The sequence below is a fragment of the Coffea eugenioides genome, chromosome 2 (genome assembly GCF_003713205.1).
Source record: "Coffea eugenioides isolate CCC68of chromosome 2, Ceug_1.0, whole genome shotgun sequence".
Lineage (NCBI taxonomy): Eukaryota > Viridiplantae > Streptophyta > Magnoliopsida > Gentianales > Rubiaceae > Coffea > Coffea eugenioides.
Window position 1 is genome coordinate 56,016,408 of NC_040036.1, and position 16,526 is coordinate 56,032,933.

A 16,526-nucleotide genomic window follows, 5' to 3' on the forward strand; every position below is an offset into this window, starting at 1 on the left:
CTTGTTTTCTCTATTATTTAGACTTATGAATGAATTTGAGCAGAGAAATCGTATTGCTATTTTCTACAAATCTGATCTACAAATCTAGTTTAGCAAATGCTAAATGCAAATGGAGAATTTTCACTCTAGGATAAATTTAGGGATGTAGATTCCACTTATGGCATAAACAACACAAATAAATGGATTTACCTCTTGTTATTATTCTTGTTTAACCAGGGATTCATTTCCAATATTACCAAACTTCATTCTCATGATAAAATGGCTTAGAGTAGTCCAGTTTTCCCTATTTTCATGGTGAAATACTACTACTACTCTGTTTTCTTTCATGAAATGCTAAGTAATCCACTTAAGTGTATCTCTATTTTCATGAACATGCAACTTAAGCTCTACTCATGTGTTTCCATTGTTACTACCAATTCGCATTGAATAATAACAACTATAAACATGCTATTGGTGATCAAGCAATAACAAGTAATTACTACATGCACAAATAGACAAGTTAATACAAGATATAACAAGTGTAAATCACATTCAATTTATCTCATTTAGCCATAAGTTTTATCTACTCCCTAGATTAAGAAGTTTAGTTACTCATGAATGATTTAACAATCAAACTCACAAGTTTATTAATGTAAAACATCATAAAGTACAAGTACAAGAAAGATAAAAGAAAGCTTAGCCAATTGATTGTGAAGCCCTCCAATTTCTGCTATATTCTTGTACAAGATGATTACAAGTGAAAACTCCAAATGCTTCTCAAAGAACTACTAACTAGAGAGAAAACTAGTTACAAGAAGGAAAACTAGCTACGTAAGGTGATGACTGGCTTCTCCCTTATGTTTCTGCATAAAAGGTGGTAGAAAGGCACTTTTTTTCTTCTTCATGATTTCAACCACTCAGATTTTGTAAAGGAAGTCAAAAGATATATGACTATCTTTTGACTAGTCAATAACTCATTTGGTCTTCTCTTTTGTTACAGAAGCATGTGCCACCGAATTTTCTCTCCCAAGATAGCTGGAAAGTTGTGTGAAAAGTGAGAAAAAAAGGTTGTGCCACTTGCTGAAGAGAGAGGCAGATCCGAGCCTTGGATCCGAGGGGTGAAGATCGATCCGAGCTCGGATCTTATCGATCCGAGGACTTTCTCTGATGGATCCGAGCTCGGATCGTATGACCTCGGATACAGTGCTTCAGAAGTACAGATGAGCCCTCGGATCACCCTTTACTCACACGGATCCGAGGTCGGATCCGTGCTGATGAATTTCCAGTTTTTTACTTCTTCTCTTTTCTCTTCATGTTTGCTCCTAGTTTCTCTTGTACTTTATCCTCAGGACAATTCTTACAATTCCTTCATCTCGTGCGTGAATTCCATATATCAATATCCTTCATAGTTTCACAAAATTAACACATTATTCCACTTACTTATCAAATTTTGAAAACAATATTTAATCAATTATCACCAAAAGAGTTCAAATATGGCTTTACTCTTTTTAAAACATACCAAAAGTTCATGCTAAACTTGTACAAAATATACGTTAAATATTCACTTATCAAATTCCCCCACACTTGAATCATTACTTGTCCTCAAGCAATTTCACACATAACTTACCACAATGATTCAAGAGATAAAACTATATATATACTTTTGTCAAATTTAATTCCTCAAAGCCTAGAAACCAATCATTATGCCATTTCTCAGTTTACACTAAATACTCATAATATTCAATTAAAGAAAAATAATTATGCCTTAATTTCAACAAATTCAACTCAATCTCTCATTCTATCCTAATTCCACAAATAAGTAAATTACATAGTCAATTCTATGGCCTTCCTCATCCCATGACCATCAAAACTTAACAGTTGAGAGGGATTTATTCACACTTCATTTTACTTAAATAGTGAAAATGCCTTTTTACGCGAAAATCAATACTTTTAGGTGAAGATTCCCGATTACTCAACATTTCACTTATTCAAATTGCTAAGCATACTCTTAATTCCAATACCTTTTTACGCGAATGTCGACATTTGTAAATGCCAACCCCTGGTTACTCAGTATGTGAATCATTAGAGTAGAAAAATAATATCAATATATATATATATATATATATTTTACAACAATTTTTCTTTTCCCTCTAAGCATAATTAAAGGAAGAATCTCGCCTTGTCTTGACTATATCAATCACTTACTTATAAAATTAAGTAAAAATGAGAAATATCATTAAACATGCAAAATTCTAAGCATAATTTTTCTTATTTAACCGAATATATTTTCTAAAATGTAAAAATCCTAATTGCATAATAATTTATTCCAAGCAAAATGAGGACTAAATCTTCCCAATATACATATAACATTTTATCCAGTGGAAAAATTAGGTACTTAAAATTGAACATTTTGGCCATTAATTTGAAATATTGGAAAATATTTTAGAAAAATTTTGACAGAGTTTCCCCATAAAAATGGACAAAACTCTCTGCCAACAACCTCAATTTCAAGAAAATTAACCTCATGACAATATTTCCAAATATAATTCCAATATTTTTAAGCCATAGACAACTAAAATCATTCATTTCAAGACACAATCATCCATAAGATAAAGTAATCCCTCCCCCACACTTAAAATTCTCAATGTCCTTATTGAGAGGAAGATAAAAGAAACTAATATTCCCTTCAAAAGAAGTGGTGATGCAACTCGAAGCCATTAATCCTCACGAACATCGAAATTCTGTCCAAAATGAAACAAAAGGGTACGAAGAACCATAAGTAACACAAGATATTCCAAAGGAAAACTACAATGTTTAAGATAAACGGGTACAAAATAAAAGAAAAGTAAAGAAACAAAAGATCCAATCAACTAAGAATCTTCATGGCTGATCGGAACGAGGGTCTACTGCCTCCTTAACTCCATGGGGACCATGTGATGTACCAATATGCCCCTCCTCATGGTGAGGCGTCGGAGTAGGTGATCGGCGAATGTGGAAATGATCTTCGATCGCATGAAGACGGCGATCATGCTTGTCGAGTCGCTCTGTCATCATCCGCTCCGTCTGGTCAATGCGCTCCATTACCCTCGTCTCCATGCAACAGATGGCATTAAGAACTTCTTACCACTTGGAGCGCGGCGGAGGATGTGGTCGCGGAATGGGAGGAGGAAGAGTCTGTTGCGCCTCCGTCTCTTGAACTACTGGTTCCTGCTAAGTGTGGGTGGGGGTTGAGCAGAAGTCGAAGCTTCTCCAGTGTCTCAAACCAGAGCAGCTCCAAAATCACTAGGAATACCCAAGGACTTGAGTATTGAGGCATTGACCTCCTAGGTAGCCCTAGTGACAATAGCTCGCTCGGTTCCAAGAGGAACCTTGAGCTTGTCAAAAAGAAGGGAGAGCAGGCGAGGAAACCCAAAACAGGTTTCACCAGCTCTCATGCGAGCTGTGGTCCGCATGTAACTGATGATAATACTGGGCAGAGGTATTCCAGTCAACTGCTGACCTACTCCGTTCATCATCTTGTCCATGAAGTAGAGGTCACTATTGTAAGGCCCAAAGACAACCTAAGAGGGGGGGTGAATTAGGTTGATTAAAATTTTAATCAAATTTATGCAATTTTTCTTTAATAAAAATTTACCTTCTTTTCTAGTAATGATCAACCATGTAGATTAGAAGAAGAGAGCAATGTTGATTAGAAAAACAAGTATAGATAAGCAATGCGAATTTTATTAAACAAAAAGAATAAGATAGAATATCAAACCGATTGTCTACCAAGCTTTCCTCAAACTTGAAAACCAATCACTAGGTTGAGCAACTTCTCTTTGATGAAAGATGATCAACTAGATGTACAATGGAGGGAGCACTTCCTCCTTGCCCTAAGCCTCACTTAGTCAAGCTAAGAAGTTTTACAATCACTCAGATAACCCTCAACAAAGCTACACTAATAAAACTTTCAACCACAAGAGAAATGCTCACAAGAAATTCACACCACTTGGAGAACAAATCTTGTCTTGGAGACTATTTTCAAGCTAAAATATCTCTTGAGATCTTGTAAACAAAGTGTGCAAAAGTTCCTTCTTCGTTCACAATCGTTTGTATTTGAAGGGGACAAAAAATGGGCTTCATTAATGCTTCCAACGGATAGAAGGCAGATGAAGAGTCAGCTAGCCGTTGGGGCTGTCGGACGTCCGACAGCTTAGTCATCGTCCGATCCCATCATCCGAAAATCAGTCAAGTTGTTGTTCAGACGTCCGATGGGATTTTATCGTCCGAGCTTCTGTGTCCGAAAGTCGTCCAGAGAGTTATCATAGCTTTGTGGAATTTTTAGGACGTCCGATGCTTCCTTATGAGCGTCCGACAGAGTTTCCTTCTTGATGTTCTTCATCCTTTCGGATGTCCGACAGATTCCTTCGGACGTCCGACATGAGTGTCCTGTTTTTGCTTCTTCTTTTGGTTGATTTTCATTTCTTGACATATTCGTACCTGATTCTTTGATAGGCAAAAAACACTTATATTTGAAGAGAGTTAGATAAACATTTCAAAGTACTTTGTGATCATCAAAACCAAGAATAACATTCTCCCCCTTTTTGATGATGACAAAACAATGGTTTGAAATGAGATTTGATGATTGCAATATAAGCTCCCCCTTTCTCAATTGACAAAAACTCCCCCTTACTTAGTGGATCATAGAGCAAAAATTTGAAAAACTCCCCCTCACTTGGCTACCCTACCGAATTAATCAATTATCCAAAAACATAACAATTAAGCAGCCAACATCCAACATTTTACCAATTCAATCCATCAAGCCAATTCAATTTCAATTAAATCATCAATCAATCCAATCCAGTCCTCTCCCCCTTTTTGTCATCACAAAAGGCCAATCAATCACATATATCACGGAGAACCAATAACAAAAACATTCATCACATCCACACATTCATCATTCAAAATACTTAAACATCCATCCACATATCCATAACCATTACAGCCATAATCATCCATCAAAAAGTACTAAACGAACACAACATAAACATAAGCATTATATCTACATATCCATTGTTGAACACCACAAACACTAGAAACACATGAAATAGTCAAACAAAATGCAAATGACCCTATGTGATCCTAAATGGTGAACTAGGTGGATCCAGGTGTCCTTCGAGAAAGCTGATATTGGGAGAGGTCCTCCTCTTCAGTTTCTTCATCATCTTCAGCAGCTTCTTCAACTGGTGCCTTGCCTTTATCTGATGTGGAAGGGCCATGAGGAGTCACGGGAGTTGATGAGCTCGGGTCTGGAATTGATGAACTTGGATCAGTGGGGCGTGGCTCTTTGCCATGGGAAACTTCCTCAACCACAGGTGGGGGAAAAAGAAGGTTCTTTTTGTCTAGGTAGGCTGTTTGTTGCTCAGAGGACATGGTGAGCATTAGACCATGTTCCAGAAGAAGAACATGCTGTTTGAGTTCACGAAGGAGCTCAATCACTTCATCATTGGAGGAGGAAGATGCCTTAGTGGCAGACTTCCTGGGATGAATGGAAGTGAGTGCAACAGATGAAGGAGTGTGTAGTGGATCATGTGCAGCCTTAGACCTAGGTTCACTAGATGATGCCCCCTTATAAGCCCATAGATTATCCTTAAAGACAAGATTTTTCCTTTCAAAATATCCTTTGGTAAAGGCATAAGAAGATGCTTCTTTGGGACAAACACCTAGAATTGGTACTTTGTAAAACTCAAAAATCTTTTGAAGAAATTTTCCATAAGATAATTTTCTGCGAGAATCAGTGGCATAGCGAAGTAAAAACTTGCACATGACAAAACCAAAATCAATACGAATCTTTTCTCGAAAACAGTAAAAGAGATACAACTCCATTTTGTTTGCATCTGTTCTATGGCCATCAGTAGGCACAAGCAGGTTTGAAATGATTGAAAAGGCAATTAGATTCACAGGGGCAAGATCATTCAGTTTAGCATCAGCAGGGGCAGAAAAACTTCTTTTAAAATAAGTCAACATCTTAGCCCCATCAAAATGATTATCAGCAGTAGGATGCTCTTCATAGGAAAAGAAATTTGTAATTTTACTCTTGCATCCAGGTTCAATAGTAGTTTTTAAAATATCATTCACAATTTCAGAATCAAAGACTAAGTCTACTCCATTAACCCTGGACATAATCTCAGTTTGATCAGTGCCTTTCCTAAGATTGGCAAAGAATTGAAACAGCATTTCAGGATAATAGACATTAGGCATAGAAATGAGATGTGACCATTTCTGGAAAGCAAACAGACTCAGAATGGATTCTAAACCTATTTGGCGAAATTCAGAAGAATTTACGGTGCGTTGAGGGATGACACCTTTCTGGGATATCCAGGAGTGTTTGTCTTTTGCAGCATCATCAAAGAATGTAGGGACTGTGGTTGATTTTGGAGGCGGTTGAGATGAGGTTCCCTGTCCAGATTCAGGTTGAGGGGTGGGTTGTGGTGTAGGCTGTGACATTTGACCCTTTACAGCTCCCCTCTTGACGCGTTTGGATGATCGTTTGACCGTAGGAACATCATCATCCTCATCCCTGAGTGGATGCTTGCGTCCGGGAGTGACCTTCCCTCCTCTTAGATTCACCATTGTGCGAAATATGTGGAATGAAGGATGCAAATGATGCACACAGTAGTATGGAAGTGAATCACACAGAAATTTTGGGACAAAAAGGCCTTGAAGAAGATTGGACAGAGCGGTTATGAGAAAATAGGGTTTTGAGGGAAATTTGGGAATTTGCGAAATGTTATGCGATTCGGTGAAATGATCAGGAGAAACGAATCGCAATCGATCAGGAAAAGTTTTGGTTGAGTCAATTTGGGAATGAGAGCTTCAGAATGGTACGAATTTGAGAGTGAGAAACGAGAGAGTTTTCGTCCGAGAGGAAATAGAAGAAGAAGAGTTTGAAGCAAATGAGGAAGAAAGTTACTTTAAAAAGTGAACCGTTGCACTGTCGGACGGCCGAACAAAGTCGTGCGTCCGACAGCTTCGTCCGAACAGGTGTTTTCTGGAAAAATAGCTGAAGAACATTATCGGACGTCCGTTCATCTTCTTTCGGACGTCCGAAGGCTTTGAAAAATTTTAAGATGATTTTTCGATTATCCCTAATTTTGATCTTAGATGAATGAACTGATCTAATGGCAAAGCTTTTGTAAAAATATCAGCAAATTGATCTTTAGAACAAACATAATTTACACATACTTCACCTTTTTGAACAAGATCGCGAATAAAGTGGTGCTTTATATCTATATGCTTTGTTCTAGAATGTTGAATTGGATTTTTGGTCAAATTGATAGCATTAGTATTATCACAGAATATAGGCATGCAGTCATATGACAATCCAAAATCATTCAACGTATGCTTCATCTATAAAAGTTGAGCACAACATGCACTAGCGGCAATATATTCCGTTTCGGTTGTAGACAAAGAGATTGCATTTTGTTTCTTGCTAAACCAAGAGACTAAACAATTACCAAGAAAGTGACAAGTTCCACTAGTACTCTTTCTATCCACACGACAACCTCCAAAATCAGCATCCGAATATCCATATAGTGCAAACTCACTAGATCTAGCATACCAAAGACCATAGTCTAATGTACCTTTCAAATACCTAAAAATCTTTTTAGCAGCATTCAAATGTGATTCTTTTGGACAAGATTGAAATCTAGCACACAAGCAAACAGCAAACATAATATCGGGTCTACTTGCGGTTAAATAAAGTAAGCTTCCAATCATACCTCTATAGTGCTTTTCATCCACATGTTTACCTTCTTCATCTTTGTCAAGTTTTGTTGAAGTGCACATTGGAGTTCCAACTTGCTTTGAGTCCTCCATGCCAAATCTTTTCAGCAATTCCTTAGTGTATTTTGCTTGATTTATGAAAATGCCCTCTATGGCTTGATGTATTTGAAGTCCAAGGAAGAAATTTAATTCTCCCATCATACTCATTTCAAATTTACTTTGCATAATGGTGGAAAAATCCTTGCATAGATACTCATTAGTAGCACCAAAAATAATATCATCTACATATATTTGCACAATAAGGAGTTCATTTAGCACTTGCTTAGTAAACAGTGTGGTGTCCACAACTCCTCTTTTGAAATTATTTTCAATCAAGAAACCACTCAATCTTTCATACCAAGCTCTTGGAGCTTGTTTTAGCCCATACAATGCTTTTGAGAGTTTAAACACATGATTTGGAAATTTTGAATTTTCAAAATCGGGGGGTTGATCCACATATACTTCTTGATCAATAAAATCGTTTAAGAAGGCACTTTTAACATCCATTTGAAACAGTTTAAAACCTTTGAAGCAAGCAAAAGCAAGAAGCATTCTAATTGATCCTAATCTAGCTACGGGAGCAAATGTTTCATCAAAATCAATTCCTTCTTCTTGAGCATACCCTTTTGCAACTAATCTAGCTTTATTTCTTACAACTACACCTTTATCATCCAACTTATTTCTAAATACCCACTTAGTGCCAATGATAGGGTGATTTTGAGGTCTATCAACTAGTGTCCAAACCTCATTTCTTTCAAATTGATTGAGTTCCTCTTGCATTGCCAAAATCCAGTTTTCATCCTTTAAGGCATCATTGATATTTTTAGGTTCAAAAAGAGAAACTAAAGCAAAATTGTCTATCAATTTCTTAGATGAGGAACGAGTGTTTACCTTCTCGGATGGATCACCAATTATAAGTTCTTTTGGATGATTTTGGCTAAATTTCCAAGCCTTGGGAAGATCTTTGAATGAATCATCATTTTTGTCCTCATCTTCCCTTTCTTGATCTTCATGAGCTTCATTCTCCATTTCCTTTGCTTCCGGTTTAGAGTTTCCTCCATCTCCAATTTTTAGCTTTTCCATTCCTTCACGAACACCTACATCATCATCCTCACACGAACTTTTGGAATTATCATCATTAGTTTGATCAAATGTTATGTGTATGGCTTCTTCTATCACAAGAGTCCTTCTATTAAAGACTCTATATCCTCTTTTGTTCTCACAATATCCCAAAAATATTCCTTCATCAGATTTTTTCTCAAACTTACCAAGATGTTCCTTTAAATTTAAAATAAAACATTTACAACCAAAGACTTTGAAATATCCAATCGTAGGTTTCTTATCAAAAATCAGTTCATAAGATGTTTTATTCAAAATGGATCTCAAAAGGATTCTATTCATCACATAACATGCAGTGTTTACCGCTTCAGCCCAAAGGTATTTTGGCAAACTACATTCACTTAACATAGTTCTAGCAGCCTCTTGTAATGTCCTATTTTTCCTTTCTACAACACCATTTTGTTGTGGAGTTCTTGCAATTGAAAACTCATGTGTTATGCCATTATGATCACAAAATTCTGGAAAACCACAATACTTGAATTCCGTTCCATTATCACTTCTAATCCTAACAATTTTTAAACCAAGCAGATTTTGCACTTTAGCAAACAATGAAGTGAAATTCTTGAATGCATCATCCTTATGAGCAAGAAATATCACCCAAGTATATCTAGAACAATCATCCACAATCACAAAGCAGTATTTCTTACCTCCCAAGCTAGTGATTTGAGTAGGACCAAATAAGTCAAGATGCAAGAGTTCTAAAGGTTTAGAAGTTGATACACACTTCTTTGGTTTAAAAGAAACTTTTGTTTGCTTTCCAAATTGACATGCATCACAAATTTTATCCTTTTCAAAACTGATTTTTGGCAAGCCTCTAACCAGCTCCTTTTTCAAAATTTCCTTTAGTAAATTCATATTAAAATGACAAAGTCTCCTATGCCACAACCAAGGATCTTCATTTGAAGCTTTAAGACATTTGAAGCTAGATGAATCAATTTTATCAAGAACCACAATATATATGTCGTTAAACCTCTTACCTTTGAACACAACATTATATTTGGAATCAAGCACAATGCATTCATGCTTTTTAAACAACACATTCAAGTCTTTATCGCACAATTGACTAACACTAAACAAGTTATAACTTAAGTTATCAACTAAGAGCACATTATGAACAAAAGTTTCACCATCCTTACCAACATCACCTATTCCAATTGTCTTAGCTTTCACATCATCACCAAATGTCACCTTTCCACTTGATTTTGATTTTAGCTTTATGAACAAGGAAGGATCACCGGCCATATGCCTTGAACAGCCACTGTCAATGAACCATTTTGACTTGTTTGAGCCTTTTCCCTGAAAAGAGAGAGTGTTTGGTACCCTTTAACTTTTGGGTCCTCAAAAGTTAGCATTGTGCCTAACTACCCACATGCATTTCCCTCCTTTGTTCAGATTTCTTTTAACATAACAATCTCCTTTCAAATGCCCTCTTTGACAACAAAAACTACACAAAATAGAAGAGTCTCTAGCATGTAATGGTTTGATAAATCTCAATGCACTCCTTCTATATGTTGTGAAACCATATGCATTTTTGTTGTGAGCAAATGTTCTTTCATGAGCAGTAAGAAAGGTTGATGACATGTTCTTTTTGAGATAATCTTGCTTTCTAACTCTTAAGATCTCATCCAAATTGTCCATCCTTTTATTCAAATCACCATGTCTTTTCTTTAGCATTTCACAAACATTTGTCTTTCTATCAAGTTCATTTTGAACATCACATCCGGCTCTTACAAGACACTCATTGTCAGTCTTTAGTTGTTTATTTTGGTGAAAAAGTTTTGCATTTTCTTGAATGAGAAACACAACTTTCTGTTTTAGCTGCTTGTTTTTATCATAAGATTCCTTTAAGGCATTATGCAATTTTTCAACAAAGGATTCAAGATCATCATCATCTTCATCATCACTATCAGATTGAGAGTGAATGGAAGTTACCTCATTATCTCCAATAGCCATGAAGGCCATTTGAGCTGATTCTTCTTCTTCTTCAACTTCGCCTTCGGAGTTGCATTCATTCCATGTAATCTGGAAGTTGTTGAACCTTGGCTTTCGATCAGCTTTTCCATCTTTCTTTTTCTTTAGAGAGCATTCGTTTGCGTAGTGTCCAGGCTGTCCACACTCGTAGCATTTGTCCAATTGTTTCTTGTTGAATTCTTGTTTTCCTTTGTACCTTGCATTTGAAGGCTGATTCTGGAATTGATTGCTAGGTCCTCCCCTTCTAAACTTCCTTTTATTTAAGATTCTCTTGAAGCTTTTTGTGATGAGAGCAAGATCATTGTCATCACTATCCGAGTCTTCATCATCCAACAGAGCTGGATCATCTTCACCTTGAGCTGCCTTTAGAGCAATGTTTCTTTTTGATCTCGCATCCTCTTCCTCCTGCACTTTAGTTTTCAACTTCAACTCATAGGAGGTTAGTGAGTTAATGAGAGATTCAATAGGTACAGAATTCAAATCCTTAGCCTCTTCTATTGCAGTCACTTTACTTTCCCATTCTTTGCCCAATGCATTGAGAATTTTCCTGTTTTTCTCTCCCAAGGTGTATTCTTTGCCCAACACCTCGAGATCTTTGATCAAGTCATTGAACCTGCAATACATTTTGTCAATATCCTCAAGGGGTTCTATTTTAAATGATTCATACTTTGTGACCAAGATAGACTTTTTCTGTTCTCTCACGTTGTCACTACCCTCATGAATTTCTCTTAGCTTATCCCACATTTCTTTGGCAGATTTACATCCTTTGACTCTAATTGACTCATTTGAGTCTAAGGCACTATAAAGAACATTCATGGCTTTGGTATTCAATGTGAGATTGGTTCTATCTTGAGCATTCATCTCAGCTCTTGTTTTTTGCCGAAACAAACCTGTATCTGCATCAAGAATGTTAGCATCATGCGGTCCTTCTTTTACAATAAACCATAGCTCAATATCAATGAATTGCAAAAAGATAATCATTCTTTCTTTCCAACTAACATAATTGGAACCAGTAAACATGGGAGGCCTAGTGACCGATTGTCCCTCAACAAACATGGCATGATTGGTTGTCATCTTTACTCCAAGCCGCTTGAGCTTAATCTCTAGGAGACCAAGCTCTGATACCAATTGTAAGGCCCAAAGACAACCTAAGAGGGGGGTGAATTAGGTTGATTAAAATTTTAATCAAATTTATGCAATTTTTCTTTAATAAAAATTTACCTTCTTTTCTAGTAATGATCAACCAAGTAGATTAGAAGAAGAGAGCAATGTTGATTAGAAAAACAAGTATATATAAGCAATGAGAATTTTATTAAACAAAAAGAATAAGATAGAATATCAAACCGATTGTCTACCAAGCTTTCCTCAAACTTGAAGACCAATCACTAGGTTGAGCAACTTCTCTTTGATGAAAGATGATCAACTAGACGTACAATGGAGGGAGCACTTCCTCCTTGCCCTAAGCCTCACTTAGTCAAGCTAAGAAGTTTTACAATCACTCAGATAACCTTCAACAAAGCTACACTAATAAAACTTTCAACCACAAGAGAAATGCTCACAAGAAATTCACACCACTTGGAGAACAAATCTTGTCTTGGAGACTATTTTCAAGCTAAAATATCTCTTGAGATCTTGTAAACAAAGTGTGCAAAAGTTCCTTCTTCGTTCACAATCGTTTGTATTTGAAGGGGACAAAAAATGGGCTTCATTAATGCTTCCAACGGATAGAAGGCAGATGAAGAGTCAGCTAGCCGTTGGGGCTGTCGGACGTCCGACAGCTTAGTCATCGTCCGATCCCATCATCCGAAAATCAGTCAAGTTGTTGTTCAGACGTCCGATGGGATTTTATCGTCCGAGCTTCTGTGTCCGAAAGTCGTCCAGAGAGTTATCATAGCTTTGTGGAATTTTTAGGACGTCCGATGCTTCCTTATGAGCGTCCGACAGAGTTTCCTTCTTGATGTTCTTCATCCTTTCGGATGTCCGACAGATTCCTTCGGACGTTCGACATGAGTGTCCTGTTTTTGCTTCTTCTTTTGGTTGATTTTTATTTCTTGACATATTCGTACCTGATTCTTTGATAGGCAAAAAACACTTATATTTGAAGAGAGTTAGATAAACATTTCAAAGTACTTTGTGATCATCAAAACCAAGAATAACAACTATTGCGGAGCTCTCGTTTTCCACTTTTTTTCGGTACCACATTGAAAACCAAAAGATAGAAAATAAGATGGTACCGAGGCTCAAAGGAATCCGCGTATACTATGAGCTTCTTAGAACTTCCTCGCTCATGGTATTGACCCTTAAGACGTGACACGGCTTCTCCCACTTGCCATAGATCACGTGCCTTGAATTCCTTGGTCAATTTCACATCTTCTCCATCGTCCTTGAGTTTGACGAATTTGGCGATTGTATCCCAATTGAGAGCCATTCTTTTGCCTCGAACCCACTTTGTTTGTTTTCCACGTTGGAGTAGAACTCCCTGACCAGATTAGGATAATAATGCTTCGGCAACTGTAGAATATCCTCCCAACCAAGTCGCTTGAATGCCGTGGAGATTTTGTAGTGGTCGTCCACCTCCGGTGCCAAATGTTTTTCAATGATGATTTCTTTGTCAAGACTGGCTTCATACCACTGTTGATTCTCGAGTGAGATGAAACGAGTGGTATCATAATCTGGAGCTGGCTCCTCATGGCTCGTAGATGCTCTCTTACGCTGTGAGCGTGGAGGCGACTCAGGTGAAGGGGATTCCTCCACTAGTGACTCCTCAGGTGAAGGAGTTAGTTCCTCGCTCGAAGAAGGTCTAGAAGTACGAATACGAGACCTCCTTGTGCGAGCCATAGTACGCCTATACACAAATGAAATGAATAGTCATGAGAAACAATATAAACTTGCTCACATATGTTAAATAGAATTTAAGAAAATTTTGGCAGAGTTTCCCTTGAAAAAGGGCTAAACTCCCTACCAACAATTAACAATTTCAAGTACATAGCCTATTTAACTACTTCTCAAACTCAATTGCAATATCAATGTCACTCAAAATTACCTATCCAAGAGCACATGTCCAAAATTCTCAGCATGCTTAACATATCATTCAAATTCAACCACGTAGCATTTATATCCATGGACTTCATACCAATTCGTTCCTTGATCAAATGGAATCGGCTAAATGGAATAAAGATAAGCACCACAACATTGAAAACAAATTCAACTTATTCAAAGAAGTAAGAAATTTAAAAAGTGTTCAATGTGCTTAAGCCTAATAAGAAACACACCCTTTTACGAAATGGAATTTGCTCTAATGATCACATATTGTTCACAATTTGTACAACAGTGATTTATATTCCTTAGAACAAATTCATATATTCAATGAAAGCAAAAATTCACAAGTTTAAATCACCAAAATGCTCAAGCCCAATAATTAAAAAAAATAATAAAAATATCACCAAATCCACAATTCTCTCCATACTAAGCATAAAAATAGTTGTAACAACTTATTTTAGCACAATGTAGCACAATTGTATCAAGAAATTTCAACAATTAAACAATTAGCAAAATATGCTGAAAAACTAAAAAATGAAAAATTGGTAATTATACAATCTTAAGGAAAATGGCAAATTGTTACCTCAAATGTGTAGATTGATGGTGGAGAATGATAAAGATGCAAAAATTGAAACCAAAATAGCCGAAATTAGCCCCCAAATTGAAGAAGGTCAGTTCGACCAAAATTCTCTCTTTGAAGATCAAAAACCTCTTTGATGATGTTTTGATGCGAAATAGATTGGGGTTTTTGATCACAAGAGTGTTTGGGATGTTTTGTGGTGAAAATCTGGAGAATTGATGGATGAAATAAGAGATTTGATAAAAGGGGTTAGGGTTTTCGGTGAATAGGAAAGGGGTTGCTAGAAAAATGCAGAACCGAGGCTTCGGTTCTGCTCTTATAGCGATCCGATCCGAGGTCGGATCGGTTCAATCAGGGCTCGGATCCGTTCCTCCAGATGATTAGACGAGCCCTCGGATCCAACTGGGTTTTGTTGGATCCGAGCTCGTATCTACTATTGTCGCCTTTGATCCTCAACTGATCCGAGGTCGGATCCTTCTGGGTTGAGTCGGATCCGAGCTCGGATCTGTCTTTCTCTACACTAATTGCAGAAACTGCAATTTTTCAAACTTTTACTCCCTTTCCCGGCCAATTCCAAATTACGCTTTGGACAAACTTTTTATCAATTCCAACCTCCCACACACATGTAATATACCATAAACACAATATCCAACCTTTCAAAACACATCAAACACATCTACATTGCAAATCGAGTGGTGAGGTTCTTTGATCATTTTTGCACTTTTACACCAAAATGGCACTTTTGGGCATGAAATGCACATCAAATGAGTCCATGAGCATTTATAAACATGTTACTCACTTGAATATACTTGAAATGCACACTGTATATATGAATGGTAATTCTAAACACTTAAAGCACAATTCGGTAAGAAAACCTTCCTTTTTACACTTGTTCTTCAATTGTACCTCCAAAATGGATGATGAAACTCCGGTACCTCCTACAAACAAGTGAAATACATCTAATTAGTCAATTAAATCACACTAAAATGTAAGAAACACATAAAAATACACAACTGCAATATTATTATTGGGTTGCCTCCCAACAAGCGCTTTGTTTAGAGTCGTTAAGCTCGACTCTCCTATAGCTTCTTTAACTCTCCATTGCGTTTCCTAAGGAGTAAATTACTCTTTTAGGAACCTTTTCTCAGGCCAAATAGGGCTTCAATCTTTGACCATTTACTTTGAATGGGGAACCATTTTTTCCTTTTATTTCCACTGCTCCATAAGGAAACATGCGAACCACTTCAAATGGCCCGGACCATCGGGACTTAAGCTTTCTCGGGAATAATTTAAGTCTTGAGTTAAACAATAACACCTTTTGCCCTTCTTCAAAATGCTTAGGAAGAATATGTTTGTCATGCCAAAATTTCACTTTTTCTTTGTAAATCTTGGCATTCTCATACGAAGTCAATCGCAATTCTTCCAATTCACTCAACTCGAGCATTCTCTTTTCACCTGCAGATTTAAAATCAAAATTAATAGCCTTAATAGCCCAATAAGCTCTATATTTTATTTCTACAGGTAAATGACACGCTTTCCCATAAACAAGCTTATATGGAGACATTCCTAACGGGGTTTTAAATGCCATTCTATAGCCCACAAAGCATCTTCAAGATTGTTTGACCAATCCTTTCTCGATCGGTTGACAGTTTTCTCCAAAATGATTTTAATTTTTCGGTTGGCCAACTCCACTTGGCCATTGGCTTGAGGATGATAGGGGAGTGACTTTTTATGCCTACAACCATATTTAAGCAACAAAGTGTCAATAATTTTATTACAAAAATGCTTACCTTCGTCGCTTATTACTGCCTTTGGAACTCCAAACCTACAAAATATGTTCCGTTTAAGGAACTTAAGCACAACTTTAGCATCATTAGTTTGTGAAGGAATGGCCTCCACCCATTTAGAGACATAATCAACTGCTAATAGGATGTACTTATTATTATATGAGGTAGGAAATGGTCCCATAAAATCAATACCCCAAACGTCAAATAACTCAACTTCCAAATATGTAGGCAAAGGCATTTCATTCTTT